The 14,823-nt window shown below is 40.3% G+C and overlaps 1 protein-coding gene across 1 annotated transcript in view; it reads right to left on the bottom strand.

Annotated features, from left to right (window-relative positions):
- The window catches only part of LOC139145495 (sodium-dependent dopamine transporter-like), a 68,318-nt gene extending 55,626 nt beyond the window's left edge, over positions 1-12,692 (bottom strand). Inside the window, exon 1 of the mRNA XM_070716704.1 lies at positions 12,483-12,692. The gene's annotated coding sequence lies outside the window, so the exon portion shown is untranslated. The remainder of the gene's footprint in view (positions 1-12,482) is intronic.
- Between the last annotated feature and the right edge of the window lie 2,131 nt (positions 12,693-14,823).

Here is a 14,823-nt window from a genome sequence, read left to right as displayed (position 1 = left end):
ACCTCTAGCTCTATTGGCTCGCTCAAAATTAGATATGCGCATAATTAATGAGGTACAATATGTGGGGTCATAAGGTGTCCCATCATACCATACATGAAGGCTGTAGCACTTGTGGTTACTGAGTTATGGACAAATATGTATATTTGAGGTCAAAGGTCACCGAGGTCACGTGACATTTTGTCAAAAAAATTGTTTTGCTAAGTTATCCCTATATACCAAAAATCAGACCTCTAGCTCTATTGGCTCGCTCAAAATTAGATATGTGCATAATTAATGAGGTACAATATGTGGCGTCATAAGCTGTCCCATCATACCATATATGAAGGGTGGTAGCCCTTGTGGTTACTGAGTTATGGACAAATATGTATATTTGAGATCAATGGTCATCAAGGTCACATGACATTTTGTCAAAATATCCGAGATATCTGCTTGAACGGATGGACTCACGGATGGACGAACGGACGGACATGACCCAATCTATAAGCTCACTGGACTTCATCCGTGGGGACTAAAAATTGTGTCACTGCATCCTTTTTGCAATATGAATACGATGAGAAACTAAATTTTTATTTTTTGTGGCCTTATACATGGGAGTCTATGGAGATCTGCCTTATACATGGGAGTCTATGGACGTGTAAACTACAAATATGCAAATTTCACCACGATTTGCCCAAATTTGGGAAAGGTCACTCCTATGCACTTCCATTATAAGTTTCAAATCAATCGGACTGGTGGTTTCAGAGCAGGAGATTTTTTGACCAAAAATGGGAGAAAATTACAAAAAATTTCATGAAAAATAGCAAGTCCAAGATACTGACCCAAGATGCGCACAATCATTTCATGTCAGCCCAAAGTACTTACATGCTAATTTTTCATGTAATCTGCTCAGTGGTTATTGGGATTTTCAATTTTGACTGTTTTTACATTTTTTCACTTAATTTGCATATTATTGGCAATGACAACTTCATTTGAACAAAATCTCATCTACAGCCCATCATCCATGTACACACCAAATATCAAGATGAAATGTACAGCGGTTTTGGAGTTTTTGATGTTGACGGACAGACATACAGACATACAGACATACAGACACACAGACATACAGACATACAGACATACAGACATACAGACATACATACATACAGACATTTTCCTAGCCTATAAGAATAGCTTCCATTGCCATATATACATATGGCTATGGGAGCTAAAAACGGAATCACTGCAACTTTTTTCTAAATCAAACAACAACGCCATTACCACCTAAACTACGGGTTTGCCACATATGGTACATACATACATACATACATACATACATACATACATACATACATACATACATACATACATACATACATACATACATACATACATACATACATACATACATACATACGTTGACACACTACTGTCAGAAATAAAGTGCTGTCTAAACAAATACACCAGAGAGACACGGAAGGGTTTGTCATAGTATATAGATCAAACAATCGGAATAACCCCTATGAAGAGCGCCAGTTTAAAAATTTATAAGAAGTATTTGAGCTTGACAAATATTTAGTGGAGGTCAAGTTGATTGTGCCCGATATCAAAGTGAACAAGAAGGGAAAGTTGTACAAAACTGGTGACACAAAGACAAACTAGTGGTGAATCCAATTCTTAAGCAGGGGTTTCCAGCATATTATCTTCTAATTCATCGTCCTTTGAGCAGGACAGTTACTGTAAGGGTACTGAATGATGAAAGCCTAAAAGGACGTGGTTTCGAATGCAGGGCATTATAAATATCTAAAGATTTAATGTGAGTTTTGTTCCATATTCGTCTTTACACAGCAAACCATGCCATAGGTATGCTTTTTGACCGGTTGGCGTAAATGTGTGTTTTGAGAAATGGGGCGTGTGTCATGAGAAATGTTGCCATCAGCAAAGGTCCAATTTTGCAGAACGATGAAAACCGGGATGGTGAGGGGAGGTGATTTTGAGAACTTTTGTCTAAAAAAAGACACCACCCTCCCAAATGAAGTAGGTTAAAATGACTGGAAAGTAACGGTAGTTTAAACCAAAGTTTGTAAGAAGTAAAAAGAAAATAAGAAGACACAAAATCCTTCAAATACAGAGGCGATAGAACATCCTAGCGGCCTTTTCAAGAAACATTGACAAATAAATTTCATTGTAAAGTCTGATTAACAAGATCTTTCATTACAAAATCAGTATGCCTAGCTCCATCTTCTGAAGATATCTGATGGTTCACTCTCATTTCAGCCCATTGTTTCTACATAGGGCAAGGCACTTTCCCGACCTTCACCGATATTGCAGATATTGCATATATCTTGTCGTATTTAAGTGTCTGCGGAACGAGACCTGTAGACCAGACGCTGTTAACCGTTCAGAGCACGCACAAAAGCCTAGAACGATGTGGTAGCAGGGACGTCGTAATCAACGAATTTTGGATCGTAAACAAAATCCTGAGGCCTTCCCCGGGCCCGAGAAGAGGGTGGTCGTTTTTTCGGCTGTGTCAGAAGATGACACGAAATGTGTAAATCAGAATGTGTGGTGGTGATGGAAAGTTTGTAGTGATTACCAACTGCGAGTGCTCTACAAATGAGAGGTCAATCTGAACCGCCATTGTGGAAGAAGCAGATTGATTTCATATGTACTTCGATTCATGGAAACGCAGCCCTATCAAGCGTTTTTCAGGCAATTCCCCTCAGGTCATTGAGCATGTAATGTCGCCAATATATTTCATTGCAATCCGCATGCAAAACCGATCAACATTCGACACGATACCGGACGTTCCCGTTCTAAAGTCGAAGTCACGTGGACGAAGCCGTGCCATCATGATCACACCCTCTCAATGTTTGCATTTTCGGAACAAAATATGAAAACAGCGCATCTGGCTTGTTTGTTTTCCATTCAACAGGAATATTTGCTTTATATAGTTACACTTGATTTCGTGACGTCACCAGCTGGGTTTTTTGTTTGTTCTCTAGCCACGCTTATGTTTAGAGTCCAAGTTTTATTTGGTCACCGTCTCCATTGTGCTAATATTTGTGTATTTTTACAATTTCTTTTCACTTGATTGGATTTCTCCCATTAAGATATTGCTGTTTGGTTTTCGCCTTCATGTTATTTTTATAGTTCGACTTGACTTTGTTCAAATATGATGTTGTTCAGGCTTCCTTACTTGGGATCTCTCTCCGGCCTGACGTTTACGACCAGGGCTCCTTTTTTTTTTTTTTTTTTTTTTTTTTTTTTTTTTTTTTTTTTTTTTTTTTTTTTTTTTTTGCTCAAAAAGTCTGCCGAGAGTCAACACCCTCATTGATGCCGATTTAACAACCTGCGCTATTTGCTTTTCCAATGGCTGGTGGACCGGCAATTACTGGACTATGTGTAAACCGTATGTCTCTCTCCTCCTATTTGATTTGCTGTGGTTTCCGCTGCTAAGCATAGAAGCCGGGCGAAGCTCACAGGAGACGAGGGGACCCGGGGACCACTACGTTGATAAATCATGGCCCATCTTTGGCCTAGTCTGAGATTTCATCCGTACATTGTTGTTTTAAGGTTGCGTAAATTTCGGCACGCTGTGACAGCTAGGGCCGGTGAAGGCGAGCCTTTGACGGTTTATTAGTAAATGCAGGGGGAATTGTTTTTCCACTTGTTGTGCCAAATCAAAGATCGGCACAGTAAAAAATTGCCATCATTTCCACCGGATGCGTCGTAGATTAAACCCAAGCAGCTATATTTCTTGAATTCAACGCTGCAAAAGTATTTCATTAATTTGTACTTGTGTTGAAAACCAATGAACCCGTGGCTTTATATCTTCGTCATTCATGCTACGTTGTGCGGCAACTCCCTAACCGTGAGCGGCTTGGTTGGTGAAACTCCACCGAGCTGTGAAGTCGTGCTGTTTGGAAAAGGTATACGCCCAATGCATGTGTGTGTGCCAGAAAATGTGATTGAATCTCGAACTGTGCATGTTTGTCTCCTTGGACATTTCGGATGAACGTCGTGCAGTCTATAAATGTCTTCAACTCTTGAAGCATGTATTCAGCAAGAGTGTATGGGACTGTCGGGCGAATCTGAAATCCAAGTCATTAATAGAGGGTACTTGGATTATTTGACGGATGAAAGTTGTATAGTATCGTTAACAAATGAGTCGCCTTACCGGTGATTAAAGCTGCTTATCTTTGCTCTAAATGAGAAATATGGGACAGACATTTTCGAACAAAGTTAGACAAAATTGTCGAAAATTTACTTTAAAATTCGAGCGTTTCCGGTTATGACTCACAGAAGTGCAGGTGCCACGCGTGTGAGAAGGAAGCGCTCAGTCTGTTTGAAACATCTGACATCACCAGGAATTTATGCCACAGCGTCGACTCATGTTTGTCTTCCTGATTTACCAGCGCTCTCCACGTTGTGTGCGTACCATATTTATCAAATTGCCTATTTTATGTGTCCTTCTTAAACACGGAAATATTTTGATTTGACCAGATGTTAAGATATTTTTACTGGTGTCTTGGTTGTTTTCATTTGACATTTTTGGTACGACATTTTAAGTTATTTAATGTTGCTTTTAAACCTTAAGCATAATTTTTCTCTTCCTTTGCAATATTTATCGTTTAAAACATTTCAAGTAAAAGATTACAATTGTCATATTACCATCTGCTTGTCAGGGAAAAGTAAACAACAGTATATCAAACAAGTGTTTTCCGATGTGTGCAAAATAATGGAGTGTTTTTGTTATACATCTGATTCTTCAAGAAGGCAAGTGTTGTCAATGACTGGTGATACAAACTTTTGGCTGAACACAGATAACTCATTAATTTGAAACGAAAATAAACAAGTGTTCAAATCATCATTCATGGCAGCCGAACATAAAATCGGTACGTGCACTGATTTTTGTTTGTATCCGGTTCTTCATACAATCTGAGACAGCAAAGTTCTATTAAAGAGACATGAGCAGCAATTCTGCCTCGTTTTAAGAAATTTTAACAAGGGGGTGTTTTACACCTTCATGCGCAATGTGTTTGTGACAGAGGTAACAATTTGGCACGGAAAGTGAAAGATTTTCGCGCCTGCCACACGATTTGGAAAATGTCCTCTGCCAATCTGTGTTCCCCTCTCTCCACTCCGTACCAGAAAAGCTGCCCGCTTCCCTTCCCCAATAAAAATAACCTCCAAACCGCCCTCTCCTTCCTGTATGTTTTTGTCCCTTCCATCGGGAACCTGGCGAGAAAAACCGAATCATACTGTCCACTGCGCTCCTTTCAGTAGTTGCCTGCCAAGGAAAGGAACAGAGTTTTCCAAAAACTAATGGTGGAAATGCTGATTTGAGAAAGAATCGCCAAGAAATCGTGAGAATACATTTTAACCCTTTGAGCGCGAACGTCAATTTTTCTCACTTTTATAAAATATACCGCAGTCATTTATTTTTTCTCAGAGTTTTGCCAAAATTTTGATAAAAACGTGTAGCCAATAAACCATAATGTCCATCTGGTCTAAATTGTCAAAAAATTTCGGAAATATTCATAAAAGAATGGTAAAATGTCGCAGTAAAATTTTGATGGGAAAATTTACAGCAGTCAGAGGGTTAATACGAGAAGTTGTACCATAAGGGCTGGGCAGGGATTTAACATCGCGAGTAAAGAGCCTTTGATGATATCCTAGGTTATTAGCAACCAGTTGTTTTACTGGAATTTAGCTTTAAGATTATAAAACACCTCCGTTGCGGCATCACAGAGGAAGGCCTGAGTAGTGGGACAACGTGAAAAAACAAACTTACAATTATAACAGTTTATCTTGCACTGAAAAGCAATTTGAACACGGATTACTCGTATTTATGTTTTCTTTTTCGCTAAACCCTTACATGTCCTACGATTGCTGATAAGCTGATAATGCCGAACTCGTCAAAATATAGGCACTTATCACAGGCAACAGATGTTCGGTTGGATTTTAGCCAGGAGCGTTTATATAAAGAGTGCCACCGCTCAAGAAAATTTATTTGAAGACAGCTTGGCGATAACATGGAGGCGAGAAGCGAAAGTATAATGTTAATCGGCAAAGGATGGCGACTTTGATCCTTCAATTATCCTCGCGCGTTTCTAACCAGACCTTTCTTTACTCACAAAATTGGCTGCAATAATGGTTGAATTCCAAATCGGTTGATTATTGAGTATTACACCGTATGTTTCAAAACGAAGTCAACTCGTGCTGGTTCTCCTCGTCTCCTGCATATACTGTTATAGAGATCATTTTAACAATAGTGGCACATCAAATATGATTCGGAGGTCCGTAAATTTTGTGATCTCTATTTCCCGCTGTAAAGTATGACATAACTCTATTTTGGGACAGTGTACAGTGTACCAACGAGTCAAACTGGTCAGATGGAGTAAATAATTGTCAGATTATCATCTCAGCCGGAAATGGATTTCTAGATATGAAGTCGATATTAATCACACATTTAATCCCAAATATTTTTCTTGATCCATATGGGTGAGGTGAAAGTAAGGTTATAACAAATCCCGTTTCACGACAAGTAGGACCTGCCAGTATTAATGAATGAAAAGAATACCTGGAAAGCATTCTCATCAATGGATATATGCAAAAGTAAAGATTTCGGACAATTATTGGACACTGACGTACTCCTAGGGTTATAAAGTTCCAATTCCCTGATAAGACAAGTCCACAATCACCATTGATGTCGATGGGTTTGTGCAAAACCATGGTTGTGAGGGGGTTAAACTTTACTGGGAGGCAATACATTTCATTTACTGATTGTATAGAGAAAACAAAACGAAACGAAACCATGCACTATGCAAGTACAGCAACCACTTGCTGGCTGCATACTCGAAACTACCGACACCGTGCTTGGAGCCTGACAACTGAGTGACTATAAGAAACTGACAAAGTGACCGGAAACAAATTAAGCTGCACTTCAGGCTCTGAAAGAATTTGTGATTATGTTGTTACAATATCATGATATACATCTACCTGTCCCCTGTCCACATTGTTGTTCGGTGAGCACCTGGCAAATTTTAACATGGAAAATACCTATTCCTCAGACTCCGACCTTATCCGTAAAAGTACAAAGGACCCGCGTACTAGCAGTTGCGGCCGAGGGCGTTCATATTTGGACACTGACAACGGCAACGAAAATAACAATAGTGATAAATATTTCCACAACTTTTCCTTCTAATTTATGATGATTATATACCACCCACTGTTCGTATTTTTTCAGACATGCGATTGCGGGCTAAAGGCTATCCCTATTTGATATTTATTTACGTCGCAGGGCTTCGAAGATTGAGGTCAAAACATGCACAGCGGAATATGCTTGCTTATATACGGATAAGGGACACACTGGAGGAGAAAGACGGAGTTAAAAATCCTTGTTGATTCTTTCGTTCGGAGAAGGAAAACACTGGATCGGAAATGATGATTAGTAATGTATACAAGTGCCGTCGCAAATTCCACGGATTGGAGACCACGGCATTACAGCAACGACCACTCAGTTTTGAAATGAAGTTGTCGAGTCAGGATCAAGATATCCATCCCCAAACTTTGAGAGTTTTGTTTTGAGTTGGCATGGAATGAGTACTGCTTCCAAATTGTCAGTACTATGTTCCAAAGTTTTTTTCCCTTAACGCCGGGTTTCCTTATTTTTCCACCCCTTTTTAGGATTAAGTCCTGTGAATACTTGTTTTTGAAAAGCATCGAGTCTGGGTTTTCCCAGCAATTCCTGTCCTACATGCAGGTCTCTGTCTCTGTCTGTCTGTCTGTCTGTCTCTCTCTCTCTCTAGCCTAGAATCCTATTCCGTCCGCTTGCCTCCGTACCTCCGTCCGACGGGAGGTACGGAGGCAAGCGGACGGAATAGGATTCTAGGCTAGTCTCTCTCTCTCTCTCTCTCTCTCTCTCTCTCTTCTCCTCTCTCTCTCTCTCTCTCTCTCTCTCTCTCTCTCTCTCTCTCTCTCTCTCTCTCTCTCTCTCCAACTCCAATCTTTGTTCATCTTTTCTGAGATCAAAGTTGGCTCCAAAATAAGTCCGTGCCAGCGGCTATGTCAGAAGCCCCCTTTTTATAGATTTAAGCTGTATAGTCGCGTCCACAGAGGTGGTCTGAGCTCCTCCAATACTGATCAAAAGTGGGTCTCTTGCTCTAATTATTTACAAAGTTCAACGATCACTCGAATGGGTTATTTAGACCGTGTCAGGAATGTCAAGGACAAAGCAATATCAGAACCTCGTGAGTGCACGTGAGTGTTGATAAAACCCACTCGAACAGACGAAAAAAAATATACTCCGTCTGCGTTGGTCAAATGTTCGTTTAAAGGTCTAGAGGTTGTCAATATATACCATTTGATGATTTTCGCAGTGTATTTTGATCTCCGAGTCTGTATCGACCACGATGTGATCAAGTTGGTAATTCCGAGTGCTTGTTCGAAGAGTCCAACATCATCAATATCTGCGCATTTCTCGGTTACACCGTTATTGACTGAATTCGAAGTCCGGACTTGAATTGGTTTTGGTGACAATGGGAAGATGCCTGTGTAGTGTTTGTTCATACCTTGACGAGGACTGCGACACTAAGTCGTGGTACGTCACGGAAATTGGGACAAATGATAAGATAAAGCTACAATGGCAAAAAGCGAGAAATGGCACGATTGCGTCCTCCTCTTTAAAATACTATTTCGCAAAAATTAAAAATAAAGTAAAAAACGCCAGGTATCCGGGACAGGATTAAGTGTCGACCAATTTCAGCTGTGAATTTCACAACATGATTCTGTCGTTCTAGGTTTATCAGTAATTGCTGCATTAGAACGGTACGATAGTCAACCAACAGCGCAGCGCAAAAACTAATCCAAACAGTTGCCAACAGTTTCCTTTTTGCTGCGACCTCGAACTATTTTTCTCTCGTCGACTCATCAGTCGTTGTCCCCTTTTTTGCAACTGCCTGACGGCTGAAGTACACATATCAATCAAACGCACACAACATGTAAATCGATGTTGTGTTGAGAGGACAAAATATTCAGGTTGTTGGACGAGGGTCATTAGAAGCGCATTGTCTGGCCCCGGGAACAGATTTGTTTCAGCTTGTTAGTAAACCGTCTGGGTTTTTTTCTATTGTCTGGTATTCCGTGGTACTTTGCTTGACATGACGTGATGGACAGGACTGAGTTTCAAATTTAAACAGCATCGTTGTTCGAGATGCAGTGTGCAGTGACAGCCTCGCAAACCCTCACCACCGACCTATCGGAGAGGGCAAAAATGTCGGACGATGAACTTGACTATGACTCGTTTGGTGAATACGTCAACAAAATGACTTTGTTGACCTGGTTTTTAATATTCTGTGCTGTCATCTTAATGTAGAAGGTGCCTCGGAGACAGATATTTCGACTCTCAAACTTTTCCAATTCTTTTCTGGTCTACCACTTATAGGGGCTCATTTTGAAGCACTTTGAATAAGAAAAACGTTCACTGTCTGAGTTTTTTTGAAAATTAAAAAAAAATTTCTCCATAGAGTTAACACTTGGATGGCGGCCATTTTGAATTTCAAATATCGCTTAATCTATGGTAACTTGTTTCTCTAGTATCAAAATTTGCAGGTGACCACGGTGAACGGTTGAAAGATTCATTGAGGAAAATCTGAGTAAAAGTTCAAGTCTTTCACTTTCGAGGGGCATACTACCCTGAACAGTTCGGTTTCCTGTACAGCAGGCGGATGGGCCAACTGAAATACGTTGCACGGACCCTATTAAATGGGAAATAATTGGGATAGCTGGGCCAGGCTGGAGCATATTTTAGACAGATAAAGAGGATGTTGGTTTCCCGTTAAGATGTCTTTTAAGCAATCTCAACACAATTGTGTGTGCCACACATTTCTACGAGAAAACGTCGAAACTCCTTCTTTCTTGCGATGCTCATGGTTGCTATGATAAAAACGAGTGTATGGGATCGTGGAATATCAAAACACGCGACTTGTACAAAAAAACTCACTGCGTTTGACCACAACCCCCCTCCCTATAAACGACACTTAAGAAGTGCGCAAACACGACGATGGAATTAGGGGCGGGGTAATTAAAATGCACATGCGCATGGCAAACGAAACTCATTACGTTTCACCTCCCAATCCTCTCCCCTCCCCCTCCCCATAACGAAAATATGAATTGTGAAAATCCGATACTGAAATCGTGATTTTAGCTCCCAAACGCATAAATTGCTGCAATAATCGGTGGAAGATTTAAACTGCTGAAAATGTTGATTAAAAGGAAACAACGTCAATAGCAGTAACAATATTTTTGATGGTATGTAAGTACACGGTTACCATGGTGAAACCGTGACACACAGTTTGTGCGAATTTTCGAGCGATAATCGAAATAATATAGTACAGAGTAATGTCCTCTTCCAAGGAACGTCATGTATGTCGTTTCTGGTACGAGTCTTTTAATTATGCACTCCTTAAAGGGATATAGTCGTCGGAACTGCGCCTGTGCGAGTTTCTTGTTTACAAACAATATATTTCGTGCACGATTATGATATCAGGATGCTCCTCATCATCTTGGCTGCAACATTTATATTATACGATGATAGATTATGACAGACATGTTTTAACTGTCATCAATCACCATTGTGCCTTGGATACATTGTTGCCATGGCTCGTATGGGTCCCATACGACCTTTGAGCGCAGTTCCGACGACTACATCCCTTTAATGTGTGTACATTTCACTTCTCTGCAAAAGCCACATTCATCGCGAGATTATTTATCCAAACACAGATGATGTCATGTCAGTATTTAAGTAAAAATCAGATTCTCACGACCACGGAGAGAAAAACCATGATCTTCAAAACACTAAATGTCGGGAGGCGCTTTAATACGAACTTGTGACATTCATGGCATAAGTGCGTTAACCTTTAACAAATTAGGGTAATTTCACCTAGGAAAGACTATTAACCATTCATTACTTAACATTAGTAGTGTGTTATGTATATATAAAACAAGTTGTTTTAAAAAACAGTCCTCATTACCACGAGGAATGCGAATTATCTGACCTCTTAACAAATTTGATCAGCTAATGAGCTCTCCTCTGAGAACTGCACATCGTTGAAGTACATGTAGGGGCCGGGACTTTGGTAATGTCGGCCAGCGCGCTGAATTATTTCATTTTCCAGTTCAATGTTCAAAGTTGGAATTGAAATTTGTCAGCAAGCCTGAATAGACGGGGAGCGCTTTTACGTGATTTTTTTATTCTTGATTGCATAACTAAAGATCATAAAAGGCACGTTTTACGACTTTACGCGTTAGGCGACTTCACGGGTGACGTCATACAGTCATTTTGCGGGAAAGGCAAACAGCTAGCGCAAACTCGTTTTGGAACTATTACAAATTCAATCAGCAGGTAACGAATGAAAAATGGCGCAATCACACCCTAGAGGTCAATCGTTACAACTGAAAATTCTTGACACTCGCGTCGTTCACAATTTTACTAAGTCGTCGCGATACAATGCCGGCAGAAAGAAACCTGACGCTCGCTTCGGGCTGTTAGTGTAGTACGCAGTCAAATGGCAAGGTCTCCACAAATTGCTTTGCGATAAGATAAAATGAGCGCATTTAGATTAGAATATATATAAACTTAAAATTGCAGAGAATGACCGGGAGATGTCGTATTAAAATCACACAACGGTGCAAGTTTTAACGTTTGTTTGAAATACACCATCGGTCCACTTCTCTCAGTACCACTTGACACTCACGCTCTCTAGCATTGAAGCATGTTCGCGTGGATTGTACAGATTCAGCATTTGTCAACATGAGCCGAACAGTCAATGAATGCATCACATTTTTATTCCGCGCGAGGCAGGTTATTTTCTGGACCGTTTTGAGCAAAAAAATGGCTTGAACTGATCTTTCTTCCATTACTGATATCCATGTTTTAAGTGCTTATACACAACTAACTGTGCAGTGGTTTTAATTTATCATCGATAGTGTCGGACCTTTGTCGTGCTCAAAGAATCTGTTGTAAACGGTAAAACCACCATTTGTCGTGGTTTGTACTCCCTGAAAACCAAGACGATTGCGACAATATCGACGCCGAAGTCGCGCATCTCCGACGCCCCACGACTGGTGTATACGAACTCGTCTCTTCATACTTTAAGTTCAGGCACGGGCGATAACAAGGTACACACACAAGAAATGTATTCAGACGACACAAGCGTGAAACGAGGTGGAGGAACTTTGGCAAAAACCGACGTCGCCCACGATAGTTCAAAGTTGTACATGGCGGCATCAAGCTTGTTGTCGAGTATTCAACGTCGCAAATAATAAACAAATTCCGCCTTTATTAGTCTGGCTGTCAGGTCTCGAGTTCTGCAACGCGTTTAAGAAATTATATTCTTGTGTACAAACTGTGAAAGTGTGTCAAGAGCAAGTCACATTCAACTAAGTCAAGCAAGGATCGATACGAAACTAATTTTAACCACTTCAAAACTTTCTTCACTTACCAATTTTAATTCTTGCTGGTAAAATCCACAAGGATTTCTCCCCCGACAATTCTGATCTGCTTTGTTAGAAGTGATCGGCAACTTTCTTGTCTCCTTTTGGCCAGTTCGCAGTCGGTAAAGTTTCAACGCCGCCTTAACGAGGCGCTTCGAAGCGACATCGGCGGAGATGTCCGGTCTCGCTGTCAGCTGGGTCGACAGGGGTGCGCCTCTAATAAACACCCCCGGTAACTTGACGTATCGGTGCTGCTATTATGTTTGTACAATCGGATTAAGTTTGTTTGGTCAATAGTTTTGTTTATGGTACCGTTTGTTCCTCGGATTGGATCGGGAACGTAGAGGTAGCAGTACGGGTTGTCGCTCCTCGCAGACCTCGCCAAAATAACAAACACAGCAGTTACTCACTTGCAGCGATGACGCTGGGCCGTCCCGTCAAACCGCGACTTCAACTTATCAGATTCCGGTAATAGCTCACTGTAATTGCTATATGTTCAAGAAACCAACGACATTCGTGGAAGACGTCGTCATTGAAGACAACTCTGTTCAAAGTTCCTCAAGTTGTTGGTATTCATGTGGCCAGCAAAATTCACACGAACCATAAGCGTTCCCTTCACTAGGTTTATATATGGTCGCTATATATTTTGCGCTATTTCCGAGTTAATCACGCGCGTGCACTATTGTTCAATTTTGAGTACCGTTCGATGGGTGATCCGGGTAACCCTTCGCAAAGCGCCGCCTAGTTTGCAAATTAATCATCGTCATCATAATTCACCGTCACGACAATGACAACTGAACACGTTGGAACAAAGTCAAACATTTCCTTTTCTCCGTTTTCTTCTCTCGCCACTGGAGGCGCTTCTCGAGAATTTACGAAAGCCCACAGAGCTGCGCTGGTACATGTTACATGCTCTATCGTTTAGCATTTCTTATCGTATAGTTTGCTTTCTAGGCGTGTGGTCGCTAGCTCTTTTTAGGGAGATAAAATGAAATTGAGCTATCGATGTGACCGAATGAAACGAAATTTAAACATCTTCATCAAATGTGGCGTCCTTTGGAACATACGGTCATAGGGGTGGACCATTTGATATCCTGGGGGGGGGGCTTGGAAGATTTGGGGGGGAAAAAGATGCCAGGTGGAGTTGCTCGAAAAAAAAAATCTGGCTTTAAGTGGCTGATGGAAAAACAATTATGGACCATTGCGACTCGGAAAAAAATCTTGGCAATTGTTCGATGCACACTGCAGCATCAATAAAAATCAAGCAGTAGCTCTGGAGTTTTACCAAGCATAAACCATTTCAAGCTTGAGGAACAATAACTGAATATGAACAATTGTACAGTATACATGACCTTCTGATTAGAGGAAGTATGCTGAAATTGAAATTGCCCACCAGTGTTTTCCAGAAATGTGTAAATCTGAATGTATGGATTTTGTCAAAATACCACAAGAAGAGAGATAGCCTGCAAACATTTTACTATTATCGTTTGCGTATAGAAAACTCATAACAATGAAAAAATGTGTAGAGACGTAACTCAATCCAATGCGTAATATTATTACGCATTGGATCGACTCTCTACACATTTTTTCATTGTTATGAATTTTCTATATACGCATGTTTTATTCGTAAATGCGAACACTGTTATAGTGAATTATCTTACCAATTTTTTTCTTAACAAAAGCGAATGTGTTTGATTAGAATTGAATGAGTTTGATGGTTTTTGGGAAACTACTATATGGTAAGGCCGCGTTCAAAAAAAATGGTGAGGGGGGGGGGCTGGAGGAATCGCGATTGAAATCTTATTTTTTTTCAGATCCCCCCCTCAATACCCTCAAAAATTTTCAAGTCCCCCCCTCAATACCCTCAAAAATTTTCAAGTCCCCCTCCAAATAACCATATAACCGCATATTTATTAGGAATGCACGCAGAGTAAAAAAAACATGTAATGTGTTGTTCTGCACGCAAATGTTCAACACTACCTCTTATCAGCAGGTTGTAGAGCCATATACCTAGGGCAAGTTCTTAAATTGATTCATTTTTAAATGCATCAGTGAACTTTTTGTATTTCTCAGTCTAAGCCGATTTGAGTTTATCCAACTCTGGCCAGTTCAATGGCACCAGCTGAAAAGCACACAAAATGACAATCATGAGAGAGTATGAAAATTGTGTATTCCTAGCTACGTTTAACCAAATTGTGAAAAAATGAGCACAGTGACCTACCGAATTTTTTTTTTTTCAAAAGTACAAGATATATACAACTTAGATGCCACTTATAAAATGTTTTACAAAATTGACAATACTGGAAGGTTAAAATATTCCATGAAATTAATGTTTTAATCTCAGAAATT

This window comes from Ptychodera flava, chromosome 12, assembly GCF_041260155.1.
Source record: "Ptychodera flava strain L36383 chromosome 12, AS_Pfla_20210202, whole genome shotgun sequence".
Taxonomy (NCBI): domain Eukaryota; kingdom Metazoa; phylum Hemichordata; class Enteropneusta; family Ptychoderidae; genus Ptychodera; species Ptychodera flava.
Note: the sequence above shows the minus strand (reverse complement) of the source record. Positions and strands in the feature narration are given on the sequence as shown.